This window comes from Lutra lutra, chromosome 5 (genome assembly GCF_902655055.1).
Source record: "Lutra lutra chromosome 5, mLutLut1.2, whole genome shotgun sequence".
Classification (NCBI taxonomy): domain Eukaryota; kingdom Metazoa; phylum Chordata; class Mammalia; order Carnivora; family Mustelidae; genus Lutra; species Lutra lutra.
Window position 1 is genome coordinate 29,383,911 of NC_062282.1, and position 26,771 is coordinate 29,410,681.

Consider the following 26,771-nt stretch of genomic DNA (forward strand, 5'->3'; position numbering starts at 1 on the left):
ATATATCATTTTATCATACTCCTGTAATACTTCAGAGGGTAGAGGGAGATGCCTTTATTTTTTTTAAGATTTTATTTATTTATTTGACAGAGAGATCACAAGTAGGCAGAGAGGCAGGCAGAGAGCGAGGGGGGAAGCAGGTTCCTTGCTGAGCAGAGAGCCCGATGCGGGGCTCAATCCCAGGACCCTGAGATCATGACCTGAGCCGAAGGCAGAGGCTTAACCCACTGAGCCACCCAGGTGCCCCAATTTTTGCAGCTCTTTTTTAGCTCTTTGAACCAAATATTTCAAGGATATTTATCACCACTGGTATTTTATTGATATGGGAAAACATAAGCAGGTTAGGTCACTAAAGAACTAGAGGGAATTTAAACTGGCTAGACAAAGGAAGTATGATTCTCATGGTTGATAAAGATGGATGCACATCCTTCAATCCCACCCCACTAATGGCTCTCCTCTGGATTATGGAGGACACTGATCAAGGACAAATACACAGACTTCAATGCAGCCTGGAGTTTCAGTATCAAACTCTTAGCCCTACCTTGGGGAGCTGAGTTTTGAGGACGTTCCCCACCCCCTTTAGGACCAGACCTAGACATAAGGCAGGCTGAATAGGCTATTATTCTTTTTGCCCTAGACCCCACCATGTTCCTGAGTCTCCCGTCTTACCATTTTCCCTCCAGAGAAGGAAGTATGGGAGTGTGTGAAAATGGGAGCACACCTCTCCTCTGAGCTACTCTCCAGGCATCTTTCCCTTGGCCTCACCCACCAGGGAGTTAGAGGATCTCAGGCCTGGAGATGCCTGGAACCTGATTTTCGTCATCTTGGGAAAGACAAGGGCTTCAGAGTGGTTCGGTCTATAATCTTTTCTCTCCTCCCAGCAAGAGCCCCACCTTCTAGCATGCTGGCCCCCTTGAGTCTAACTAATCCACATCAGCATCCCTCCTTTCAGTGACAGAATATGAGGAGGTGGGAAGATGCTTCATCCCTGTTGCTTGGACACCTTATTAATATCTCAGGGCCATACAAGTCAGAGACCCTTTCTGCCACCTCTATTTCTGACCATGACACCATCATTCTCTCCAGGCAGAACATTCTAGGCCATGCTCTTCCATTTGTGTCCCAAATTAGTTCAAATAAATCCTTCATACCATCTCTTACATCTATGGGTTTCCATATTCACTACTTTGAACCTAATTCAGACTTTAATATTTCCACACCAGGATATATTAGAAGGGGCTCTTATCAGATTCCTTGACTCATCTATCCATCACTGTTTCTCTTGTTCCAAAAGTCTCTTCCTGAGCATCACTGTTCTTATGCCATGTCTACTTACCAACCTTCTGTAGCTCCCTATTACCTACAGATTGGGGTATAGAAAAATATAGAGAGGCATGGATACTGATGACAGTCTTTTGGGCTCCAATCCTGAATCTGCCACTTACTAACTGTCACTTTGGGCAAGTTACTTAACCACTCTCTGCCACAATATCCTCCACCTAAAATAGGGATAATATGATACAGAGTTCATAGGATTAATCTGAAGAGTAAATGAATTAATATAGAAAAGGGTGTGGTATTTAATAAGCACCCAATAAGCAGCAGCTATTATTACTATTATTGTGGTAGTTAATACAGCTGATACTTCTCCAGCATCCACTGGCCTATACAATCTGTACTCTGGAACCGTACTCTTAAGACAGTGGATTCTCTCTTGCAGCTCCCTATAGCTTCCAAAAACCCATTAGAAACCCACTAAAGGTGATAGGCATGGTGGCCAATGAACAAATATTTAATTTGAGCTAAGAGCCTAGAAGTACAGAAAGCTGGGGAGGAGAAGTGGTTTTCTCCCCTCTGCTGCTACTGGGGACACATGCAACGCTCTGAGAAGCCAGAAGGAAGATTTGAGCGGATTATAATCTAATGAGGCTGCCAAATCAGTTTTACTTTCCAATACAGCATAATGACTGGTGAGTCCCGTGGGCCCTGAGCCAGGGTTATTTTAACTGGTAGCATTATCTGGGTCAGACCGGTCAGCCTCTATGGGGAACACTCTGGGAAATGTCATCTTCCAAGGCAGAGTGGGAGCAGCCCTTACCACAGACTAGATGTTGATAACCATGGAATTGGGAGGGTAATTTCTGAGCTCATGAGATATAACAAGGGAACACAGGATGGGGAAAAAAAAAAAAAAAGAAAGAAAGAAAGAAAGGGAAAGGAGAGGGAAGAAGGGCAATGATACAGCTAACAGGGAAAAAGAATAATACAAGTGCAATAGCAGTTAAGGGGTGGGGGGAGTGATTTTAAAAAAAAAAAGAAGAAGAAAATAAAAAACAAAAACAGAGATTAAAGGAACTGAGTGCTGGGAGAAAGGGGCATATCTGGAAAAAGAACTAAAACTCCCAGGGGGCTTGAGTGCCTGATGGATTCTGAAGACCTAAAATACACGAGACAAGGAATCCAAGCAAAAGCAAGACATGGACACACCTTTGCAGCCTAAGCAATGTCATCTGTAATATTTGTTAGTAAGCTTAGTGAAGTGCTGAACGGAAGAAGGATCTGGCAAATTCGAACCAGCTGGTTGGATTCTGAAAGCCTCAGACCCCTCTTCTTCAGCCCTAGCAGGTAGCGTGGGCTAGTTACTGGGGAGTTTCCCCACTGCTCTAGTTCCTTCTACTGCTTGGAAACAAGCCTGGTTCCCTATGCTTCGCACCCCCAGGCAACCCATGGCTGCTGCTGAGAGGAAGTGGGATCAGTGTGGGGTTTGCCCCAGGGTTAGCGGCATCAGGGCGGGGCCTCTGCCTCTCTCCCAGTTAACTGCAGAGAAAGGAGGCCTGGGCAGCATCAAATACGCTTTGGGGTAATGACTTAGCCGCCACAAATTACGGGGTCTCCACAGCATGGTCATTATCTTTTCACACCACATCGTGGAGAGATGGTGAAAGACCCAATACTTCTGAGCTATCTTTGTCTCGTATGTAAATAATTTCATGAAAAATACACGTAAAAACCACGGCTACCACTTACAGAATCAGATTCACAGACCAGGTTATGGAGATCAGTTTCACACACGAGTTTATCCTTCAGAATACCCCCCAAAGGAATAAAATAACGGAATATGGGGGAAATGCCAAGGTGTGACATTTATTTAGGCAATATTTTTCAGAAGCCGAGAAACCCTTCTCTATTACAAGTTTCAGACAGCAGATGGACGCATTGAAACGAAGGAAGGGGGGTGGGGACATTAAATATGATGAATCTTAAGACTAGAGGCACTACTTGGTTTTCTTTCGCTTCTCCTAGAGTTTCCTAATGTTAGCCAATGGCAATGCTGTTTTTGTTTTCCTTTGTTTTGCTCTGTTTTGCTTTTCCATTTGCTCCAGGGCTATGACGAGTTCTTGGGAGGGTGAAGTCCTGTTCCAAGGCAAGAGGTCCTTGGAAGGTTTCTGAGTTTTTTCCGCCTTTCTCCAACTCCAGGGTCACCCTCTAAGCAAGCCACGACCAGCTCTCACCGGCTCTCCTGCAGCGCCTTCAGCTTACCTGCTCTGCACAGGGCGGCCGACGAGCCGAGCACTTCGTCTACCATGCCCCCTTCCACTTACTGCACCCTGTGCTGTCCCATCGTGGCAATGCCCCAGTTTGTAAAGGTGTGGAGGTGAAATTATTTGACCAACGACTCTCTCCCGCTTGACTGTAAGCCCAGGAGGGTAGGGACAGGACCCACCATCGCCTCCTCAGGGCCAGCCACAATGCCCCACCAGCCAGAGCTGTGCTGGTGGGCGGGCTAGATCAGATCACATGGGCGTGGGGGAGAAAGGGAATGGAGGAGAAGCTGCCAATCAAAGGCCCTTGAGCATGTGACCTTCGCTGGCCAATAAGAGTTCTTTCCTGCGTTAGGGAAAAAACGGAAGCTGTGAGCGGGGTTCTGTGCTGCGTTGGGTTTTCCCAGAAGCTTGCCTGGGCTCAGTGATTCAGCTACTAGAGTATTTTTGAGGCAAGGCTCCCAAGAAGGCTTGGAGAAGAAACTAGTAAGGGAGAGGGGGAGGCAGGTTAGGAAAGAGGCCAAGCAATGGGGCAGGCGTCAGGAAAAAGAGTATGAGGCTACCCTAGAGCCCTCTTCTGGGCTGTTGAGGCGAGGTTAGTTCCGACAGGAAGGTTGGTCCAGGTAGCCCTAAGTTTTCCGCTCCCATCTCCTTGTCTCTACCTGGAGCCATGGGTTGATGAAAAGCTAGATGAAAAGCTGCCACAGCCACCTGCCTGGGCTTTGGTTCTGGCTCCCTTTTCATCCACTCTTTCCAACTCTTTGTGCCTTGCTTCCCTCAGCTGAGCCCACAGGTTTTGCATTTTGCTGTTTTCCATCTGCACTCGTAACCTGGCTCCAGATGTTGAAACCACGCAGATTCTCTGCTTGGTTCCACATGCTGCATCCCAGCCATGACTGAGGTGCGTCCTGTTTTCTGTGTACCTCCTGGGAGAGAAATCCGAGGCCCAAAGACATTACTCAACTCCAAGACCCTGTGCTTATTTGGACTTTAAAAAAAAAAAATAATAATAATTTACCTTATTGATGGAAAAACCTGGAACCTACTAAAAATCTCTTGATATTTTTAAATTAACTAGAAACGTGGTGGGTTTTCCCCAATATTTTCATCTAAGACAGCTTGAATGACTATGATGGGGGAAACTGCCTTTTTAAAATTCATTGCCACATTGCTTTTGTCCATCTCCATCACTGATAACATAAGCTACCACATTTAATGGCACGGTTAAGCCAAGGCTTTATGCATTCACACACAAATTTCATTCTCAGGCTTGGAGTCACACAGCTGGTATGTGGAAAGTCTTGGGTTCCAACTGGGGTCTCTTCGACTCCAAACCCATGCATTTAACTGTTTCAGTCAACTTTTGCCAGCAATCCTATCTCCTGGGCTGAATGCCAAGACCTAAATCCACAGGGATTTGAAAGTGGAAGGAGGAGAAAGAAAGTCGGTCTTTGGAAATGCTTCAGAAATGATTTCTACATATCTGGGCAGCATTCCACCACCAAAGGATCCCAAGTCCTTTACCACTTGTACTACAATGTATTCATTCATTCAACAAATACTTACAGAACACTCCTTGTGTTAGGCACTGTTCTAGGCACCAGATGTTTGTCAAAAAACAAAACAGACCAAGAAAAAAACACCACTAGCTCACAGAGTTTACCTTCTGGGATGTAAGAAGGAGGCTGAGAAGGATGGTAGACAATAAATATTAAAAACTAAGTAAATTTTGCAATGATCACTATGAGGGGAGGGAGCAAAGTAAAGGAAATTTGGAGTGCAATCTAAAATAGAATGGTCAGGTTAGGCCTCCCTGAGAAAGTGACTTTTGAGCAGCCTTGAAGGAGGTGCAGAAGTGAGGCATGTAGCTATCTTGGGGAAGAGTGGTCCAGGCATGGAGAAGCATCAGTGCAAAGGCTCTGAGGCATGTCCAAGGAACAATGACAAGGCCAGAGTGGCTGGAAGTGAGGGTGATTGGAGATGATGACAGAGAAGAACAGTCACCAGAAAGGCCAGAAGTTCTGGGCACTATTTCATGTGCTGGACTCTTGAAGTATCAGTTATGTGATGGTTTTTCCAACACTCACTAAGCCCTCAAGGTCTTTATATACTCACCATTTTCAGGATTCCAAATAAAAAGAAAAATGTGGTCCTGATGGTAATGTATGGTGTTTTCAGTCACTCATTAAGCCATTCCTGTCTTACCTACCCATCCAACACCCACACTCAGCTCAGTTTTTTCAAGAGAACTTTATCAAGAAGCTGGGGTAATTGGAAACCAGAAGAGGCAAAATTCCCCACCTCTCAGGCCATCTGCAGCTGCCACTCCTGCATGCCTTCTCTCCCTACAGAGCCTGAGCCCCTCCTTTCCCTCCATACTCAGGGCCAGCCCCAAACCAAGGTCTTACTGACATTGACCTTCTACAAGAAGACTCTTAGAGAACTTCCCCACCCTGTGGCCCATTTTGGGTAACTTCTTTCCTTGTACCTGATTTTCAGCTATTGACCTGATAGCCCACACCCTCCAGGACTCAGATCATGCCTTGGTATTGACAACCCCCACCCTGGCACATCTTCAAGATGTCCCTAATGTCTCCAACCAGCCTACTAGGAAGTCACATTGATCTGTCAACCTATGGGGACCAGGCTTTCTCTATGGACTGGGGCTCCCACATGAGGTCTGGGGAACCTTCAGAAGCTTCTTCCAGTTGGCCAAACTGGTCGTCCGCCATGCTTTCTTATTGATTACTGCGCTTATCCAGGCCACATCAGCTCCCTTCCTCACTGTGAATGCCTATTCGTGATGATAAACCTGACAGGCCTACAGCGAAGGAGGAGGGGTGCAAAGTACAGTTGAGAGTGGCTGCTTGCCAACCCTGCCCACTGTCCAGCTGTCACACACTTGGGTGCTGAGGTCCACCTATGGTAAAGTCAAGGGGCCTTGGCCAAGGTAAATCTGAGACATGTGAGTGGAATAGGGAGTCCTGGGAGTACTAGATCAAATGGGCCTCAGATGCTACATGTGGTCTCCATTTGTGGTAGAATTTTCCTTCAATTTTTGCTACAATTAATATATAAAAAGTATTAGCTTTTTAATTCTGAAACTCAGATATGTTTATTTTTAAAAATGCAAATAACCCTGAATTTTATAAGTAGAAAATAGATATTCCTGACACCCTCTTCTGCTCCTTCTTCATTCCTGACCCCACTCCCCAGGGATTACCCATTGTTAGCAGTTTGGTGTATATCATTCCGTTTATTTTTCCTATGAAGATGCAAAGTCATATAATTTCTCTACTAAATACACTGTTCCACAACTTGTCTTTGTTTTTCAAATTAAACAGTACATTGTAGAACCACTTCTAGCCATATCTCTGGGGAACATTAACACATATATCCATGTCATTTTTTTAACAGCTGCTTGATTATAGTATAAACATTATGGAATTGAGTAGCCTTTATTTGTTTAATTAGTATCCTGTTGATGGATATTAGAGGGGTTTTCCTTTTATTTATTTAATTTTTTTGCTTTTACAAACAATACTGCCATGCACATTCTTATAAATGTATCTTTGAACATATGCATGAGTCGCTATATAGAATGAATTCCTAGAAGTGAAATTACGGGATAGCTACTGCCAAATTGCCTTCCAAAGAGTCTATTTACCCTCCTGCCAACAGCATATCAGTGAGTGAGAAGATTAGGATTGTAAATATTTTTTACAAAGTACTTTTCCAAGAAAGGGAGGCAGAATTGCTGTTGGGAGCTAACGTCATTAAGCAGGAAAGCACCAAAATGTAGCAAATCTCAGGGACAGGGTTAGCCCGTGATGAGCAAATGAGTAGCAAAGTCAGAGGCCAAGGGAGATACCAGGTTAGGTGCGAGTTTGGGTTGGGTCTAGTCTCTTGGCAATGGGGAATTCCAACTTGCACCGTAGAAGTAGCTGCTGTGTTTAATGGAGTCTTGCCAGGCTGGACAGATGGGGCTCTGTGCAAATCTCACCATACGGAGTGCAGATCCTCGACCTTTTTTATCTTAACTTACTGGTAGGGGGCAAGGCAGAGCTTTCTGTTTCCTGTGGCTCTGCAGAGGTGACATTGCCACATGTCAGCCTACATAGTTTACACAAACACATTAGCCCCGCTGCTACTGTCCCCTGAGGGAGCATAACACACAGGCAAGCTCACAGTTTCGGGTTAGAGCTACCTATGAACACCACCCAGCCTCTGGTGTCCTCCACAGGAAGAAGGCAAAACCATAAGACAAGAGGTCAGAGATCTGAGGTTGATCCCAGATCTGTCACTTAACAGCTGGGCGGCAAGTTACCTAAGTTCTCTGAGTCCCTTTCTTCTAGAAGATGAGGCTATAATCAGACCTCAAAGGAGTGCAAAGATTAAACAGGATGTAAAGCACCTGACACCATGGCTGGCCAGTAGCACCTGCTCACATCACCTTTTTTGGAGGAACACCGTTCAGGATATCCTTTAGACCACAGAATCAGATGCCACATCTGAGAACCTCAGAGAAAATACGGACATTTCAGTGATACTCTCCATGATTTACTTTCAACTCCAACCTTCGAATCCTGACCATCTGAGGAAAAGTAGAATATTCAACCTCTAACCAAGAGCTTTGGAACCATGACTCCAAACAAACCCAAGCAAAATCCGACTCGGTTGTCTTGTTTGCTTGTTTGTTCTAGTGGATTTTATGGAGAAAAAGATATAAATAAATGAAGAGCTTATGCCAGTACAACATTCTCTAAAATGAATCTGTGGAAAAGGCAGCAAGTAAAAATCTTTAGGCAATATTTACTTTCCTTGACATTAATTCACCTAACATGAAATAGCCGATTTCAAAATATTTTCCCAATTATTTACCTAAAATAATTAAAGGCAAACACAACCAACGTTTGTGTAAAAAGTCACCTCTTCTCTTACAGTTTTGGACCTCTATAAAGATATTTTATGCAAAAATAAAGATTCTAGGGTTAACTGGCTAACATGTTAGCCAGAGAGTCAGAAAGATTGAGCGTAAAGCCAGGAATTTTTTACCCCTTTAGTTCTGGTTCTGCAAGTAAATGATTTCTAAGATTTACCACCAGAGGGCGCTGATGCAAAAGTGAGTCACAAAGTCCCATACAGTGTATTTGGTCTTCTATCACCAAAATGTTGCCCTTTAAACAAAATGCCCCTTTTATTTGAGCAAAACTTTGAATACAAATATCTCATGCTAGCATCTACTGAAAGCAGAGTATCTAAGAACATGCAAACACTGGTATAAACACAAATTATTCCAGAATGGTATTCTTAAGTGTCGTTATTGTCTTGTTAAAAGTAGAAGAGCCTAACATAAAAAAAAATAGGGTGGAAGAAAGCACATGTTCAGAATAACCAGGCACTCATCTCTTGGGCTCATTGCTCCATTCCTCGAGTCCTCACCATATATACCACTCCTTTGGGCTTAGTGCCTAACGAGCTCCATTGTAGCATCTATCCAAGATCTGTGTTTGACTCCCAGCTTTACCACATAATAGGTTTTGTGACATTAAGAATATCTCTAGGCCTCAGTTTTCTCCCCTGTAAAATAGGAATAGTAATACTTAGCTTGCAGAGCTGTGGTAAGGTGGAGATCATACCTATACTTCTGTCCCTAGCACATTCTGGAGGCCTAATTCTTTTACTATACTAGGATTATGTATGAGATTCACGCACACGAATAGATACTACTCTTATTCCTATATTACAGGCATGAAAACTAAGGCTGAATAACATGACAAAGGTCACGGAGCTTGTAAGTAGCAAAGAGACGAACAAAGCTCATCTTATCATTACTTTCTACACTGTTTCCCCTTGGAGGGTAGAGAATGGGTGGGTGGGTATTGCATATTAGGTTTCTTTGTATCTCCAAGGCTGACAAACCTAGTTGGTACTCACATGCCTAGTGGAGATGATGAATATGCGTATGTAGCAGCTTCTTTTAAAAATGAGATAAAAATACGATTTTCTCTGAAAAAATCAAAAGAACTTTACCAAAGCAATGTATGGTGACCATTACTATTACCATCATTATCCTTATGATTAAATGTAATTCAGTTAGACTGTAATTCAGTCTAAAAGATGCTACATTTCCAGGAAAGAGAAGGAAAGGGAGGCCAGGCTGGGCCCAGGTAGTTCAGAGACTCACAGGTGAGCCGGCCCGGGGCCCAGCAGGTAGCCACACCTGGCTCACCTCCCCCAGCAAGACCCAAAGAACAGAGTGAACCCAGAGTGGCTTCATTTTTTGCTCCTGGTCTGTGTGTGCCCCACCCTACCCCTGCCCCATCACGGTTCCTTGCAATCAAAGACCATGTCTAGCCCATCTTATATTCCCAATGCTAAGCCTAATAGCTTGCTCAGGAACTCTCTACAGCCTGAAAAATTAAAGGCCCCACACTCACCACCACCACAGGAAGAGCCTTTTACCAGCATCCGTCCTGAAGCATCAGCGTCAAGTGCTTTTAGCCACAGCACCCTCAGAGCTCTGGGACCAGACTTTTCTCACAGCAAGAAGCACAGGCCTGCTGCCGCTACAGCAAGCCAGACAGAAGCTAATTACAGCGACTTGAACATGCCATGACTAACGTGCTTCTTTGATTTCAAATGAGTATTTGTTGACCTACAGAAATCAAATACAGCAGCCTCACAGGCCAGGCCACCCCCGGGGCCCTTGGGGCCATGTCTGTGGGCACAGCAATTACGTAGGCCCACATGGGCAGGGATTGACTTGCCTGGTGACACTCAGAACAGAATCCGCTCTGGGAAGATGTCAGTTCTTTAGGGAATGTCGCTCAACCTCAGCAGCAAAGGAAAGGCAGGAAGTTGGTCACAGAAGGCCTTTGGTCAGTGAAGGCTCTCCAGCATGAAGGCTAATTTGTGGAAATAATAAAATAGCTAATTCGTTTATCAGGATTCTACTGTGCATCATGTCCTTTATGCACAGTATCACATCTCTTACTGTCATCTTTAAGAGATAGATATAACTTTTCCAATCTTACAGGTGAAAAAATTGAGTCCCTGAGAGATTAAATGGCTTACCCATGGCCATATGTGAAAATATCACCAGCAACAAATTACTTACTGGGTACTCACTATAATTCTGAGCCAAGCTCTTCATGTAGCACTATTTAGCCCTCATACTAATCCTACGAGGTAAAGATTATCATTAACCCCATTTTTCAGATAAGGAAACTGAGGCTAAGGGAGATTAAGTAGCTCATCTAGGGAATAAGGATTTCAACATACACAGTCCTACCATATGACTCAAGCCTGAAATCGCTGTGCTATGCCGGCTCCTTGGGCTAGACTTCCTCAGATCATAAGATGTGAAACTAAGATTCAAACTCCGTATATCTGGCTTCAAAGCCCTTCTGGCTCATGATTACACAATTCTCCGAATGAAGCTCTTGTCTAAGAAGCAGCAATGGCCATTTAAATCCAAACAAATCAGTACAGGCTACTCTTATCCAAGGGAAGTCAATGAGAATTAAAAGTGGAAGGATCTAGAAGCAGACTGGAATTGAAAGAAGACTGAAGCTGGAAGTTAAAGCCCATGGCCCAAATCAGCAGCCCCGTCTCCAGGCTGCAGCCAGAGGCAGGTGTGGTCAACATGGGCAGTGAGACTCCCACTCTGCCAGGGGATCTGGAGTAGGCTTGTAACGATGCTAATGACCACTGACATTTACTGAGCCCCAGCTAGGTATGACGTGGTCTAGGCCCTACATATATTCTCTCATCTATTATAGCCCCATTTTACATATGAGGTCACTGAGGCTCAGACCCAGAAGACCTGCCCAAGGTGAACCAAGTAGGAAGGGGCAGAGCCAGCACGTGGATCGGGATCTCACCCTAGAGCCCCCAACCAGAGCTCTTTCTGCCACTAACATCACTAGGGGGAGAGCTAACTTAATGCCTCAGTTAATTAGGTTTTATCATCTACAAAATGAGCTCATAAGTTCCTCTCTTCTTTTAATAAGGAGGGAATGTTTTAAGGCAGTTTAAAAAAAAAAAATCTGCCAAAGGCTTTAAAATTTTCCAAGCTGTCACTAAATGAATATACCTGTCACAGAAAGGATGCAAAACCCTTAAAAAAAGACAGTGACGACATCAAAACAGGATCCGTTTCCAGTGTTTACTGTGGTCAGTTACACCCACAATGCTGGAAATGGAACTGCATCATATCTCATTAAAATACTAGTTACAGGGGCGCCTGGGTGGTTCAGTGGGTTAAGCCGCTGCCTTCGGCTCGGGTCATGGTCTCAGGGTCCTGGGATCGAGTCCCACATCGGGCTCTCTGCTCAGCAAGAAGCCTGCTTCCCTCTCTCTCTCTGCCTGCCTCTCTGTCTACTTGTGATCTCTCTCTGTCAAATAAATAAATAAAATCTTTAAAAAAAAATAAAAAAAAAATACTAGTTACAGACACACACACACACACACATACACACACACACACACTTCTATTAGCCTATAATTAATGGCAATTCCTTTCTGCAAGGAAGTGGGCTGGTCTGTATGGACTGAGCAGTGTGAGGTTAAATTCCAAGGTGTGATTAGTGCATTATAAGTCTCCTGTCTCCATAAGCTATTTCTGCCCAGTATATTAGAGAGTTTCTAAGGAAATCCCTAAAGGATTCAGCAAGACTAGGAACAGATTTCACTGCTTTGTTGAGTATCTCAACACAGTCATTAGTCATGAATCACCCAGAACAATGTAGAAGTCGTACTAGAAGTTCCCCATCACGAGATGGAAAGGACTCTTTCTCCCCAGTAGTTTTTCCCCCATCGTAAGAAAAACCACAAAAGGATCATGTGGATTTGATACTTTCACTTGAACTTGAGCAACCCATTTTATTCATGTTTGCCTCACTCAGAATCACAGTATCAAGACCAAAATACGCTACCAAGTGTGTCTTCAAAAAGATCTACCAAGTGTGTCTTCAAAAAGATTCATTTCTGCATGTTTTCATATACCATTAGAATTCTTACTGTAATTGTCAACGTTGGCACTGAAGCCCACATATTTAGCAGTTCTGTGTGATGGGTTTATTACTCTATATACTGCTAAATCCCTAGAGAGTGTCATTTAATTAAATGCAGAGAAGTCTTCATGGATAGAGTTCTAATTTACCGTTTCTATGCCAAGTCTCAGAGGTCTCATTTCCTTTCAGAAAACTCTACTGCCACAAAAAGAGAGATTAATGAAATCTAATGGCTATTATGTCTCCTAAGACTGAGACCTGCCTATATCTGAACTCTGGATTTAGGGCATAGGTCAAAAGAACACGCTGTCAGAAGGGAAAACCTCTTTCTTCCCTTGACTTATACACCTCTAACATGCCAGTGAGTGCCCCACCTGTGAGCATTCTTGGATTTGAAAATTCCCTATAGATATTGCAGGACTATTGGAACTGCTGGATTTAAAATCCTTACCAACACGTTTCTCCCCTTTGGCCACCATCTTAGCAGAAATTCTCATAAAACTGACTTAAAAAGTCAGTGTTAAGGGCACCTGGGTGGCTCAGTGGGTTAAGCCTCTGCCTTCAGCTCAGGTCATAATCTCAGGGTCCTGGGATTGAGCCTGGCATCAGGCTCTCTGCTCAGCAGGGAGCCTGCTTCCTCCTCTCTCTCTCTCTCTGCCTGCATCTCTGCCTACTTGTGATCTCTCTGTCAAATAAATAAAATCTTTGAAAAAAAAATTTTTTTAAAAGTCAGTGTCGAGACCTTGTGAAAACATGAAGGCTTGTCATGGAAGAATCTATGTGACATGGTTAAGTCGTGGGGACAGTTCCAGCTCTGGTCCTCCTGTCGGGTTTCCTCTTCTGAACAAACTAATAAGAATGTCTAATGTCTGGGATGCAGTGTTGGGCAACTCAAAACAGAACATGAACCCTGTTCCCTGTCTCACCTATATCCATCCTGCCCCAGACACAGCTTACCTTAGTCTGAGGGAATGAAAGATTTAGCTTTTGAAAAGACATCTTTAATAGAACAAAAGTTAGTCTCTTGAGCCTTCTATCGTCAGAGAGCTTTACAAGACAACTAGCCTGTCTACAAATGTATAGTCACTATTACTATTTAAATTGACAATTGTGGGGTGGCTGGGTGTCTTAGTCTGTTGGGCGCCTGCCTTCTGCTCAGGTCATGATCCCAGGGTCCTAAGATGGAGTCCCATAGTGGACTCCCTGCTCTACGGGGAGTCTGCTGCTTCCTCTCCACTGCTTGTGCTCTCTCACTTTCTCTCTCTCTCTCTCAAACAAATAAAATCTTTAAAATAATAAATAAACAATAAAATGACAGTTCTGAGGTCCTGTGATCCTGCTACATTAGCCAGCAGTCACTCAGTGTCTGTGTCCTATAGATTCTGTCCCCATAGGAACTCTGACTACTCATTGACTATGTTCTCACTGCCCTTCCTCAGAGGAGGGCTTCATCCCCTCTCATTGGGTTGGTCATCATCATCTCCCAACTGAGGTTCTCACCCATCTGTCCCACACATCACACAGTGCCATATTATTCATACTAAGGAACAGGTCCAGTTTTTGTCATTCCTCTGCTCAAAAGCCCCCAGGAGCCCCCTGTTGCCCACCACTCTGCGATCTGCCATCAAGTCCTCTCCACAAAATAGTCCCCAACATCCGCCTTTCGAAACTTATCCTCCAGTGCCCCCTTTTATGTAGCTCCCTGTTCTTTCCTATCTTCCACTATTTACTCCTGAAATTTCAAATCACCTTTCTGCTCCGGTGTCTGCCTGTCCAAGTCCTAAGCCCCCCCACCAAATACACACCAGATGAGATGATCTCATCCTCCTCTGAATCCGCATTGCCCTTTGCCCTTTTCTAAAGATGACACACCCTGTCCATGATGGGAGCTGGTAGTGAACTTGCCCTAACCACAAGGACCCCACAGCATCCCATGCAAATGTGTATTCTTGTAAGTTGTAGCACAGCGCACTGAGCACACACCAACTATTCAGGAAATATCAGTGGGAGCTATGGATTGATAATGTGTCCCCAAGATCCATTTGTTGAAGCCTTAATCACCGGTGTGATGATACTTGGAGGTGGGACCTTTGGAAGGTGATTAGGTCATGAGGGTGGAGCCCTGAGGAAAGGAATTACTGCTCTTACAAGAAGAGATACCACAAGAGAGATGATCGCTCTCTGCCCACCACGTGAAGACACAGCAAGAAAGCCAACCGGGAAGAAAGTTCTTACCACACACCATATCAGCTGGTGTCTTGATCTTGGACTTTTAGACTCTAGAACGGTGAGAAATAAATTTCTGTTGTTTGAGCCACACTAAATCTATGGCATTTTGCTATAGCAGCCCAAACTGACTAAGACAGTGGGCGGAGCCACGCAAGCAAACAATATACATTCATTTCGCTTTCAAAAATATTTAGATTTTTTAATTTTCATACTTGTTAATAATTTAAAAACAAAGTGTTTGTGCTAAACTACTTAATAATATATGGCACCGCTCAAAATAAATACAGTGTTTTGATCAACTGAGACACCTTGCTCATAAGTGATCCCGTGGATTGGACAGTTCTGATGTATAATATTGTGAATATTGATATTTAATATAGCCCAATGATCCAAGGCCGGCCTTATGTCTCCATCTCCAATCCTTGTCCTTTTCCTCTGTGTAGTTTTTTTACAGGCCTTTTTTTTTTTTTTTTAACGCAAGTTGGTACTGAATTTTTGGCACTTACAAACCTATCACTTTAAAAAGGGAGCTCAAAAAATAATAAGCAGGCCCAGCTTTGGGTTCAGCGCCCAAAATAAAATGCAATTTCTCCACTTTAATCAGATCCAACCAAATGGCCAGTCCAATATGCAACATATGTCCAGCCAACTGGTTGGAGTCCATGCGTTTGGTTCCTTCTGCAGATTAATGAGATTATGGCATTGTTTAAAAGAGGCAGAAAATGCTAATTTGACATCTACCATGATATACTTTACAGTTCGGGGGGTTTCTGCATTTTAAGACATTTTTAATTACTTTGGTATGCCGTGCCAATGAGGACCATATGCCCGTTCGTGGGCCTCCACGGCTGTCTCCATAATCACCTGCACATTCCCAGGCAGTGCGGACTGTCGAGCACTTGTTTAGTGCAGCCTCTATCTAGAACAATCAAAGGGCAGCCTTCTCCTTCCACTAATGCACGCACTTTCTAGTTAAAGCTGTTGCTGAAGAAAAGAAAAGTCGCTTCATTTTCGGAGCTAAAGAATTAACTGACCTATAATGAAAACTTTGTTCAAAACAATAGGAGTTCACCTGGTTTTAAAAGAACAAGCCACATAGAGAGAGAGGCACTCTCCCAAAGTACATTCCTCGGTGACTTGGAAAAACTTCAGAATTTTACTCATACAATGAACATTATCTGCATTTTTTAAAAAAAGTCATTTGTGGTTCTGCAATTCGTTACTGGGCGGTGTGCTATATGCCTGCCCCAGAAGTTGGCTGGGAATGATTGATGTGACATGTGTTAACATATAGGATATTATTTCATCCTTTGCAAATGCTTCTGAGTACTCTCAGAAGCTTTAGCAAAGCCGAATTGTCCCTCTCTCTTTCGAGCTTCAGGGAAGCCCCGTCCCATAATCATCTGCTTGTATACTGACGGACTTCACATGGAGAGGGAGTTCAGAATGAAGGTCAACACTATTTAGTTCTCAAAGCTTTCCTAAAGCATATTTGGATCTGAGGATTAGAATAAAAAATTATGCAAACTAATTAATAAATAATAATGGTAGCTTGACACTATGAAGAACCTACTATGTACCAAATATTCTAATTAACTCATCTAATCCTCATAGTCATACTGTGACTCAGATCCCCTCATTATTTCCTTCTCACACATAAGGAATGGGAGGCCCAGAAATGTTAAGTAATTTGCCCAAGGTCACCTAGCCAGAAAGTGTTAGATTCAGGATTCAGACTCTGGGAGGAGCCCGCACCTTTATCCACTACACTACACTAAAAGAAAAAGAAAAAAAAAAAAAAAAGAAGAACAAAGGCAGGCATCCTGCTGAAAAAATAAAGATGGAGAGAACAAGCTTACTTTTCCAAATTCACTTGAGCAATTGTTGAAAACATTTTGTTTACCATGAAAGCATTTTAACATTTTGGGGTTCCAAAATATGAAATAATGGCATGCAGATTTAGTTAAACATTGGCAAGATGGCAGTCCTCCACTGAGATCTGCAGAAAAACAATGCAAAACAATGCACAAACATATGCACCTCAAATCCATCCGACAAGAACACAAATGGCGGTGGAGAGCACGTGAGCCTCTTATCCTCTTCATCCCACCCAACAACCGCTCCTCTTGCAAGCTGGGAGCCTGGTTCTTTCTCTTCTCATGTTTTAGGAAGGCAGCAAAAGCCTCCCAGATGCAGCTTCCCCACTCCCTGGAGGCATCCTGCTGGTTTCTTGTACTGATGTGCAAGCGGACAGAAATGTCAACCCCAGGAAAAGGGGTGAAAAGCAGTCAAGAGACAGGAAGGCTGTCATAGAACATTCCGGGGAGGCAGCGTCTCCCACCTGTTCTCGGGTTGAGACACACCCTCTCCTGGGCTTTCGCAGGCTACTGCAGCCCAGCTGTGGGGCTGGGGTAGGGAGAAGAGGTTGGTAGAAAAACCACAAGTGAGTTTCCACCTCTTCTTCCCAGTGTGTAGACGGTTTTCTGGCAATGTGGACCAGTGGTCATGGGATGAGCTTCCAAATTACATAGAACCTAATTTCCAATCCCAAGTTCCCACTTTCTGGTCGTGAGACATTGGACAAGTCACTTAGCCTGCTCGTGCTTTATTCAGGTCCCCAATACCTTCACCTGCTCTCTGGTTGCCTTAAAATCAAGTCCAGGCTTTTTATGCTAACGCTTAATATCTGGCCACTGCTTACCTCTCCAGCCTTATTTCTAGCTCCCAATCCATATTCCAACCAGAATTAACTTTCTAGGGTCATAGTAGTTCTCACCTTTGGCCTCTGCATATTCTGTTCCCTGGAAACACTTTTCTTCCCCATCCTCCACCCCTGTTTTTTTTTAACCTGGCCAACTCCTATGCACTTTCAGAATGTCACTTCCTCTAAGATGCCTCTATGATTGTCTTCCGTGGGCATACTTAGCACCTAGTGCTTACTCTGAGGCACACCTATAACCAAGCCCATTGTAATGGGTTTTTTGCTCCCCTGTATCTCCCTCCACAAGGAGCTCCTAATGGACACCCTCCTGCTATAAACTTCAACAGCACCCTTTGAACAATCTCTCTTCCCTCTTTTCGTTTCTTTCTTGCTAGACTGTGAGCTCTAGAGAGGAAGGACTCTGTGTCTCATCAATGTTGTATCCCTGCAGCCCAGCACAGTGCTCAGCACATAGCACAAAAGCAATAAATGTGGCTGACTAAGTGAATAAACAAACCTCTCTGAACCTCTATTTCCCCATCTGTAAAATTGGGGGGAGCAATATTCATCTCAAGAAGTGCGTGAAAATTCTGTGAAGTGGCAACGTACAAAGCACTTGACACATGGTAGGAGTCGGTAAGTGTGAGCTAAATACTGACCACCCCGTATACAGCCTCCCAGTGCCACTCACCTTGTAGGTCTAGGAGGAAAGGAAACGTGCACTCAGCAGGTTGCTCGCACCCCATCTCAGAAATATCACTATCGTTATCCTTAAAGAGCTCTAGAGAGGAAGCCACACCTCTCCCACTAACCAGTACCTGTTTGTCAGCCTTCTGCTAGCCGATCTGCCAATAAGGATGTCTTCGTGGTCAGTATAGGCTAGATATTCAGCTGCACTATTACACACGTATTTGATATCCAGGGTAACAAACCATTTCCAAGGCCATTCGTGGTCTTTTTCACCTGTTCTCTCTTGGGCTCTCTTGCTCTCTGTCTCTCTCTCTATTTCTGTCTCTGTCTCTCTGTCTCTCCCTCTCTCTTTCTCTCTCTCTCTCTCTCTCACACACACACACACACACACACACACACACACAGTCTCTAGGACACTACAAAGTTTTCGAGGGCAGAGTTAGTCGCCCATTGTTAGTTAGCTAGTGCACCCAGGGCGCACTAGGAGCTGAGGCAGATGGAAAAAGTTAGAAGAGACAGGAACCATGCTCCCTGCGAGTTCCCGTTCCTGGTCTTCTGAGAGCACCGGCACCGAAACGAGTTAACTCCACAACCTAGTACACAGACCTGGGGAAATGCAGGGTAATACTAAGGGAGTCCAGAGGAGGGAGCTAGAGCACAATCTAGTCAGACCTTAAAAATGGCCTTAGAACCAGGCTTTCTATTTCTGACAGGACGACTATTGGCTACAGTGTACTTCAGCCCACTTGCTCTCATTCTATCCTCTGTGAAGATGGAGAGCATTTCATCAGCATCTTCCTCATAATAACGGTCTTAATCCATCATAAAGGCCAGCTCTAATGAACACAAAAGTTACCAAGGACATGGTCCTGGTCTGAATATTTCACTGTCAGAAGCCTACAACACAGGACTTGGAATCTATCCAGTTGAATTAACAGGAGCTTTCTGGACACTTGCTATTCTAGCCTTTCACAGATAAGCTCTTTGTAGGTGGTTGTGCGAATATATCACTGTTTGTTTCCCTTGAGGGCTACTTCAAGAGCTAACTTGGGTTTCAGTGCCCATGTCCTTTATTTTGTGTTTTGAAAAACAGGGTCCATCTAAGATTCAGAATAGTTATTAAATGAAAAGGGGAAAAAAGTATGAATTTGAAGTGCAGTAAAAGTCATTTTTCTGTTTTACTAATGAAGAAGGACACATTTTTTTTCTGTTCTGAGCATGCTTTCAGAGGAAGGCACATGGAGGAATCCTTTGCCAGAGACAGCCTTGGGAACAGGTGGCAGAACAGTTCTTGAACAGCTGTGAGCTGGGTGCTCAGAAAGGCTTCTTTGACCAACTCCCTCTTCCACAAGCTCTGCTCTGAACACCAGAGTCCCCACATGGGGAACCTCCCAAGACACAGAGCACTGTTATCAAGGAAGGATAACCTTGTTTTTAGTTTGCAGGGAACCACACTTCTGATAACCACTAAATACCACACACAATATATCCAGATAAGGAGGGGCTGGGATACAGCCTGTTAAAATATAAGCAGAGGGATATGTTGGCAGCATGGGGTGCCCTTAGCTCCAACGGGCCAGTGGTACAAGGACGCTGGTCCCAGGGGAGTGCATTCGTTCACTAGGGCAGCCATCAGAAGATGCCTGATTGGCTTAAACAACAGAGATTTTTTTTTTTTTTCCCACAAATCTAGAGGCTATAAGTGGGAGATCAAGGTGCCTACAGGGTTGGTTTCTTCTGGGCCTGTTCTGCTTGGGTTTGTAGATGGCCATCTTCTCCCTGTGCCTTGGCATGGTCCTTTTCCTCTGTATGTGTCTTTGTCTGAAACTCCTCTTCCTATAAAGACACCAGTCAATGGCTTCATTTGATCTTAATCACCCTTTTAAAGACACTATCTCCAAATATAGTCACAGGGTGAGGTACTGGGGAATAGTATACGATGTATGAATTTTGGGGAGACATAATTCAGCCCATAACAAGGAGGAAAAGAGGGATGGGGCTAGAAATCCACCAGTGTGGATGCTAAAGCAGGTTTGATCACAAAAGTCTGGGGGCAGGAGTGAGGGATTTCAGCCACTGCTGCTCTGCTAATGATTTCCAAACCTCATCATCTGGCTATGACTTCCCTCTCTCTCTTCCAGTTCCACATTTCCAATAGCCTACTGGACATGTGCCACCTGATGACCTGCCAACATCTTCCACACGGGAACACTCAATGTGAACTCATTTCTGATTTCTATTATTTCTATTACTAAACTTCCAGGAATTTTTTATCCTTTCCCTCTATCTCACTAAGGCCTCTCTTTGTTCTTGCTTTGTCATGTCTCTTGCATCCATTCCCTTTCCTGGGGCTGATGGCTATCACATCTCCTCCAGCCATTATTATCTGGACCACTGAAAACATCTCCCAACAGCTCTCCCTCCCTGCAGGCTCTCTTCCCACCAACCTACCCACACATACTACTCTTGGATCAACCTTTCTAAACATGCTTTCACTGGGAATCTACCTCTGCTCTAAAACTTTCCATGGCTCCCTGCTGTCCCAGGGGGAAAAAATCTTAACTATACAACCTAGTATTCAAGCCCTTCCAGTCCAGCCCCTGTGAGTCTGATAGTCCACTCCTTCCCTGAACATTCTAGAAAAAAAAAAATGGAAACGAATGAACACCCCGACACAAACCTTCCATTCCATAAGATGACATGTAAATCACCTTATTTACTGTCACCTTGCAATCTGTCATGTATAGGCTTATGTGCCCAACATTTTCCCCTCAACCTTGTCTATATTTAACCTTTCTTTTAGTCCCAACATCAATCCTGTTTCCTTCATTCCTATATTTCCTGCTTGCTGTAAATATCTTACTTCACTCAATAGCGCTTACTGTCTGTTGTACCCCATTTAGCACAAAAGCATGATACTATTCTATATCTTTCACAGTCCCTGTGTATTATCTAACTTCAGGATTGCATGTGTGAGTATGCCTTATTCTCCACGCTCCACAAGGGCAGGCAGCATGCCTTATACCTCTTTGCAATCCTTATGACAGATTGATAATAAATAAAATGTTCATTGAGGATTTACCATATGCCAGGCTCTGTGCCAAGTGTTTTCTAGCATTATCTCATTTAATTCAAACAACAAAGCAACAAGGCAGGTACTATTACTATCTCCATTTACAGATGAAGAGATTGAGGGCCAGAAAGGTTGTGTAACTGACCCAAAATAATGTAACTAGTAAGTGGCAGAACAAGGACTCAGGTCTACGGGACTCAAAGTCCCTCTTAATGGTACCTTTCACGGAGGAAGTGTCGAGCATAGGTTTATGAATTGATTAAGATTATGCCTGCCGCCAAAGCAACTGGGATGTGTAGCAGGAAGGATTATGGCCCCCAAAGATGTCCATGTCTTGAACCTCAGAGTCCACAAATATGTTACCTTACATGGCAAAGGGGAATTCAGGTGACACGTGGAATTAAATCGCTCATCAGAGGACCTTAAAATAGGGAGGTTATCCTGGATTATCTAGGTGGGCCCAATGTAACCACAAGGGTCCTTAAAAGTGGAAGAGGAAAGCAAAAGAGAGTCAGAAATGATGCAGTGTAGGAAGAGTTTCACCTGCCCTTGCTGGCTTTGAAGATGGATGAAGGGGCCATAAACCAAGGAATATGGGCAGCCTCCAGAAGCTAAAAAAGGCAAGGAAAAGGATTCTCCCCTACAGTCTCCAAGAAGGGATGCAAATCTTGCCTACTGATACCCAGGGAGACTTGTGTCCGCTTTCTAACCCTACCAAACTATTAGATGATGAATTTGATTGTTTTAAGCCATCAGATTTGTGGTAATGTGGTGTATAGATTCCCAGGTAACCCCAAATTGTCCTGATGAGTGGGCAATGGTCTGGTGAAAGGTAAAACAGTCATCTCTCTATAGAACCCAAATATCTGCCTTCCTCCCCCGTGGCAATTCTTTATAGGCAGAAATTGTACCACTTCCAAAATCACCTGTTTCCTGTCCTTTCCCACCCTATCTGTGCACTATTCTGAAAACGGCCTTACCAAGAAGGAAGGACATGCAACTCTGAGTGAAAGCCACATGTTAGTGACAAAATTCTCCCAGGAAGCTTATTATTACAATCAAAACATGTATGGGATCCTTTTAAAATATCATTATCTAGTGCTTTTACTCCAAGTCACTTCCCATATATTATCTCAGACATCTGTGCCAGCCCTTAAGTGTGCATAGATGACAGTTTCAAGTGCACACCATGGTTTTTGGATTGCATTTTTTGTCATTTCCAAGAATTTTATTCTTAAGAGGCCCAAATAGCACTGTAGAAAAAAAAAAAAAACGTATTTTACAAAATAGCAGGACCGCCAACAGTTTAGGATTTTTTTGGTGCTGTTTGAAGTAAATGATATGCAGCTGGTAGGCGGCTTTAGTACAGACTCACGGACTCAGGCCCATTTTCACGGGGCTGCCCTAACACTGGCTTCTAACTGTTTTTCTAGGGTCTTTAACCATGTCTGGGCTGTGGACACACCTGGCAAGGTGGAGGAGATGGGACGCCTACGACAGACACACTGATGGGCTTGGCGCTGGGATCCACGTTCCCATTCCCCAACCCCTGTTCAGCGGCCTCGGATGGATTTTCCATAACCCCTGGACCCTCCCCCCGCGTTACTCCCCTTGTAAATCAGTAATGGGTCCACTGCATCTTAGCGAGGATCCGTTTCGTGATTATGTGCCTATAGCTACTCCCCTGCTCTCTTCCAGGGATTTCGCATACACAGTATGATTTAACATGCCGTTTAGCATCGTGGTGAGAGCACAGACTTTGGAACTAGACCACCTCATTTCCAATCCCAGCCTGCCACTCCTCCCCTCTGTGGCCTTGGGCGCATTGGTTTAACGTGTCTAGGACTCACTTTTCCCATCTGTGGAATGGCAATTTGAAAAGTATTTCTTCAGGAGGTTGTGAGGACGGAACGCTTAGAAGAGTCCCGCCATGTAGCCGATATCACATGAAAAACGAGCGCAGTTCAGAGAAGTACCAAGTTGCCCAAGGACACATAAATTTAATGAGGGGCAGAGACAGGATTCGGGAGCCAGGTCATTCCGCCTGCAAGGCCCTGGACTTCCCACCCCGCCGCACTCTCCGACTTCTGTCCCTGGTTCCTGCTTGAACCAGGCGCGCGCACCCGCATGCTGCCCACCCAGGGACGAGCCAGGAGGTCTCCCGCCCCCGACCGCACTCCCGGAGCTCCCCGGGACGCTTAGAGAAAAGCAGCGGACGTGCAGTGCGCCCTCCCGCCAGCCGCAGGCGTACCCCGAGGCGAAGCCGGCCGCTCTGCCCCCTCCGGCCTCCCCAGCCCCGGCGGCGGCGAGCGAGTCCCCGTCCGCGAGCGCACCCGGGAGCCCGCGGTGAGAGGCGCGCGGCGCTGCGGGCCCACAGCGCGCACCCGGGCTGCCTGCTGCCCGGGGGCTGCCTGGTGGGAATCCCTCCCCAGCTGGGGAGAAAGGCAGTTGTTTTCCTCCTGGTGGAACGTTGCGCTTGAAACCGTTCCACGAGGGCTGTTCTCGCCTCCGACTCCGGGAAGAGCTGTAATTAACACAGCAACAAACGCCCACGACGCTAACTGGCAAAGGGAGTGTAACACGAGCCGCTTCTCCAACCGAACTGGGCCAATTGCTTTCCCTTCTTGCCTCCCCATTCGGTCTGTTTTGGTTCCGCAGTCATCCAACTGTGGCGTTTCTTAAAACATGTCAGTGGCTGGTGTTTGTGTTTGGGGTTGAGCAGTTTCGCACACGTCGCGGGAGACGGTGCTCGAGCAGCTGCCGTGCGGGGTTCCCGGCTTTCTGCGGCTTCGGGAGCGTCAGGTAGAAAAATGAAGCGACTCGAAGAAGGGGGTGGAGACGAGAAAGGACGCCCGCCTCCTCCGACTGCCTGCAGTGGGGTCGGAAGCCTCCTCCAGACGCGTACAGGTAAAACCGGTCTGCCCGGTTTCCGGGAGCGGCGGCTGGAGACGTCCCACGTGAGTCGCATCGTGGGCTGGCGGTGGCGCTCACCTGGCGGCTGCGCTCGGGCTGCGGCCGGGAGAGTAGGGAGAGGCGAGCCGTGCACCCCGGAGGCCAGCCGGGCGCGACTACAGACGGGCTAACTCGCGGTGCTGAGCGGGCTGTGGGCGCGACCAGGGCTGCGGGAAGCTCTCTCTCTCTGGCTTCTTTATCGGAGGTTATCAGGGTCTGGTCCCTGATGCGGCCATTACCTATAACCTTGCATCAGCCAAGTGTGATGATCCACGGACCAGCAGCCCCGGCATCACGTGGGAGCTTGTTACAAGCACAGTGTCAGGCCCTGCCCCAAGCCTACTGATTCACAATCTACTCTTTAATGAGATCCCTAGGTGATTTCCAGGCGCGCGGAAAGTTTGTGTTATGTATATACTTTTCTCTAAGGTCTTTTCGTCTGCGTCCTGTAGTGTCAACACGTCACCTTCAAAATGTGCGGGATAAGGCCTGGCTTTTGGAGAAATGGAGCCCTGCCCCCAACTGAACGTCTGTGCCCCGTTTGATGTTAAGTAGACGCTCTCCTCTAGTTAACTGCTGAGGAGTAATGTAGAGGAAGGCAGAGCCGGCTCTACAGTCCAACCCAGAAGAGCTCAGAGGTTGGGTGGGGAACCAAAACCCAAATAAGAACTAAGTAATTATCCGAGATAATAATTCAAGAGGTTACACAAGGCAGAGTAGCCCATAGGAGCACTACATACTTAGTAAATTGTGCTAATTAGCTACCACCCATTTTGTATGTGTGTGTTTTCTCTAGATACAGAGTCATATATGTAAGCAAATACATGTGTGTGTGTGTTTGAGAGAGAGAGTATGTATCCTAACATGCTGCCCATGGCAGAGCCGGTGATCAGTATTTACTGCAAGAGCTGCACCTGTTACAACACATTCTTCTGGAAAAAGAAGAATGTTGTGTTTTAAACCAAACCAACGTGGATCTGTTCCAAAATAAAATGTGCTACCAATAAACCAACAGTCCATTTAATGTATCTTTAAAAACATTAACTACCCACATATCACCAGAGACACATGGCCCCTATTTGGTAGGAGCCCAGAAGGGCCCAAGCTGGCTTCTTCAAGAATCCTGCTAAGTCTTTCATCTCAGAATAACCCAGTATACCTTCTACATGTCCATTCAGGACTCCCAGACCACAGTACCCTCACAGATCATAGACAAACTTTTTTCAGAGCCATTTCAGTCTTTTGAGTTATTGATCTGCAAAGCCAAACATTTTCAAAGTGAGGCTTCACTAAATGGCCTGTAATAGCTCCAATTTATTCTGTCAAGTACTCAAAGTTTCCTAACTAGGCACTTAATCATATGGGTTATACCTCGTGAATATCAGTGAGAAGCAGGGGTAGAACATCCCTCAGGTCTTGGTGATTAGAAAGACCTTTACAATTTTTAAAATTCATTTATTCTTTTTTCCTGCAATGTTAATTATGTTGGTATTAGCCCACCAGGACATGAGGGTAAAGAAGGGAAAGGATGCTTCTGTCTAACACAGTTAGGACAGCAATTGGAAAACAAAAACCATCTTTAATATTTTTACCCCAACCAAATTAAGGCTTTCAGTTTTACAAGTCACATTTGATTCATGAGGAAAGTTTAGCAGAGCCCATCTGGATATACCACCTAACAAATACTGTTGAGGAAAGATGGATTGTCCAATGCTAGTGAATGAACATGTATTACAGCGCAGTTGATATCTACAGTGTCTACATTCTGAAAGCTTTCTTTGCCTCCACCATTATATTAAAACAAAACCAAAAATTCTTCCCAAAACTTCCAGGATAACCGAGAAGCAAACGTCCAAACGGAAGGAGAGTAATCCATCTTTGATGGCAAGCCACATGACTCCTGGTCCAGTGCCACTGGACCATTTATTTTAAAATATTGGGAATCTTGATAATGAAAGAATGAGAGGTGTGCTTCAGATGGGAACTCTGAAAAGTGAGATTTGAAGAGAATGCCTCAGGGAATTCTGTCGGTAAACCACGCAAATCGCATTATTGGTTTGCAAAAGTCACCAACATATTACAACATATTGTCACGGTTTTGGTAGAGCTAGGCACTGTATGCAGGAAAAAAGAAAAGAAGGGGGAAAAAAGCTTTCATCATCAATGATATTGAGAACCATAAAATCAGTAATTAGATTCAGAGAAAAGCCAGTGGGAGTTAAAACCATAGTGATGCAGTCAACGAATCCAGAGCTGGTTAAAGTTCTGTCATGGTAAAAGCACTAGTTGCTATCTTTCGCTGACACAAACTGAAGAAATAAAAAACAAACACAAATCCCTATTTATAATAATAAAGAAGCCCATTGTTCCTCCCTACTGGCTTTTATGACTATCATTTTCCAAATATGCCAGGAAGAGGATTTTTAATGCTATATTAACAGGAAATATTCTGTAGGAAATGTGTATGAAAAATATCTATGAGGACAGTCACTAAAGAGCACAGAGATTAATAATGGAATTTTTTTTATTCCAAGCAGAATTTAATTTTTATAAGCAGAAAAAGTAAA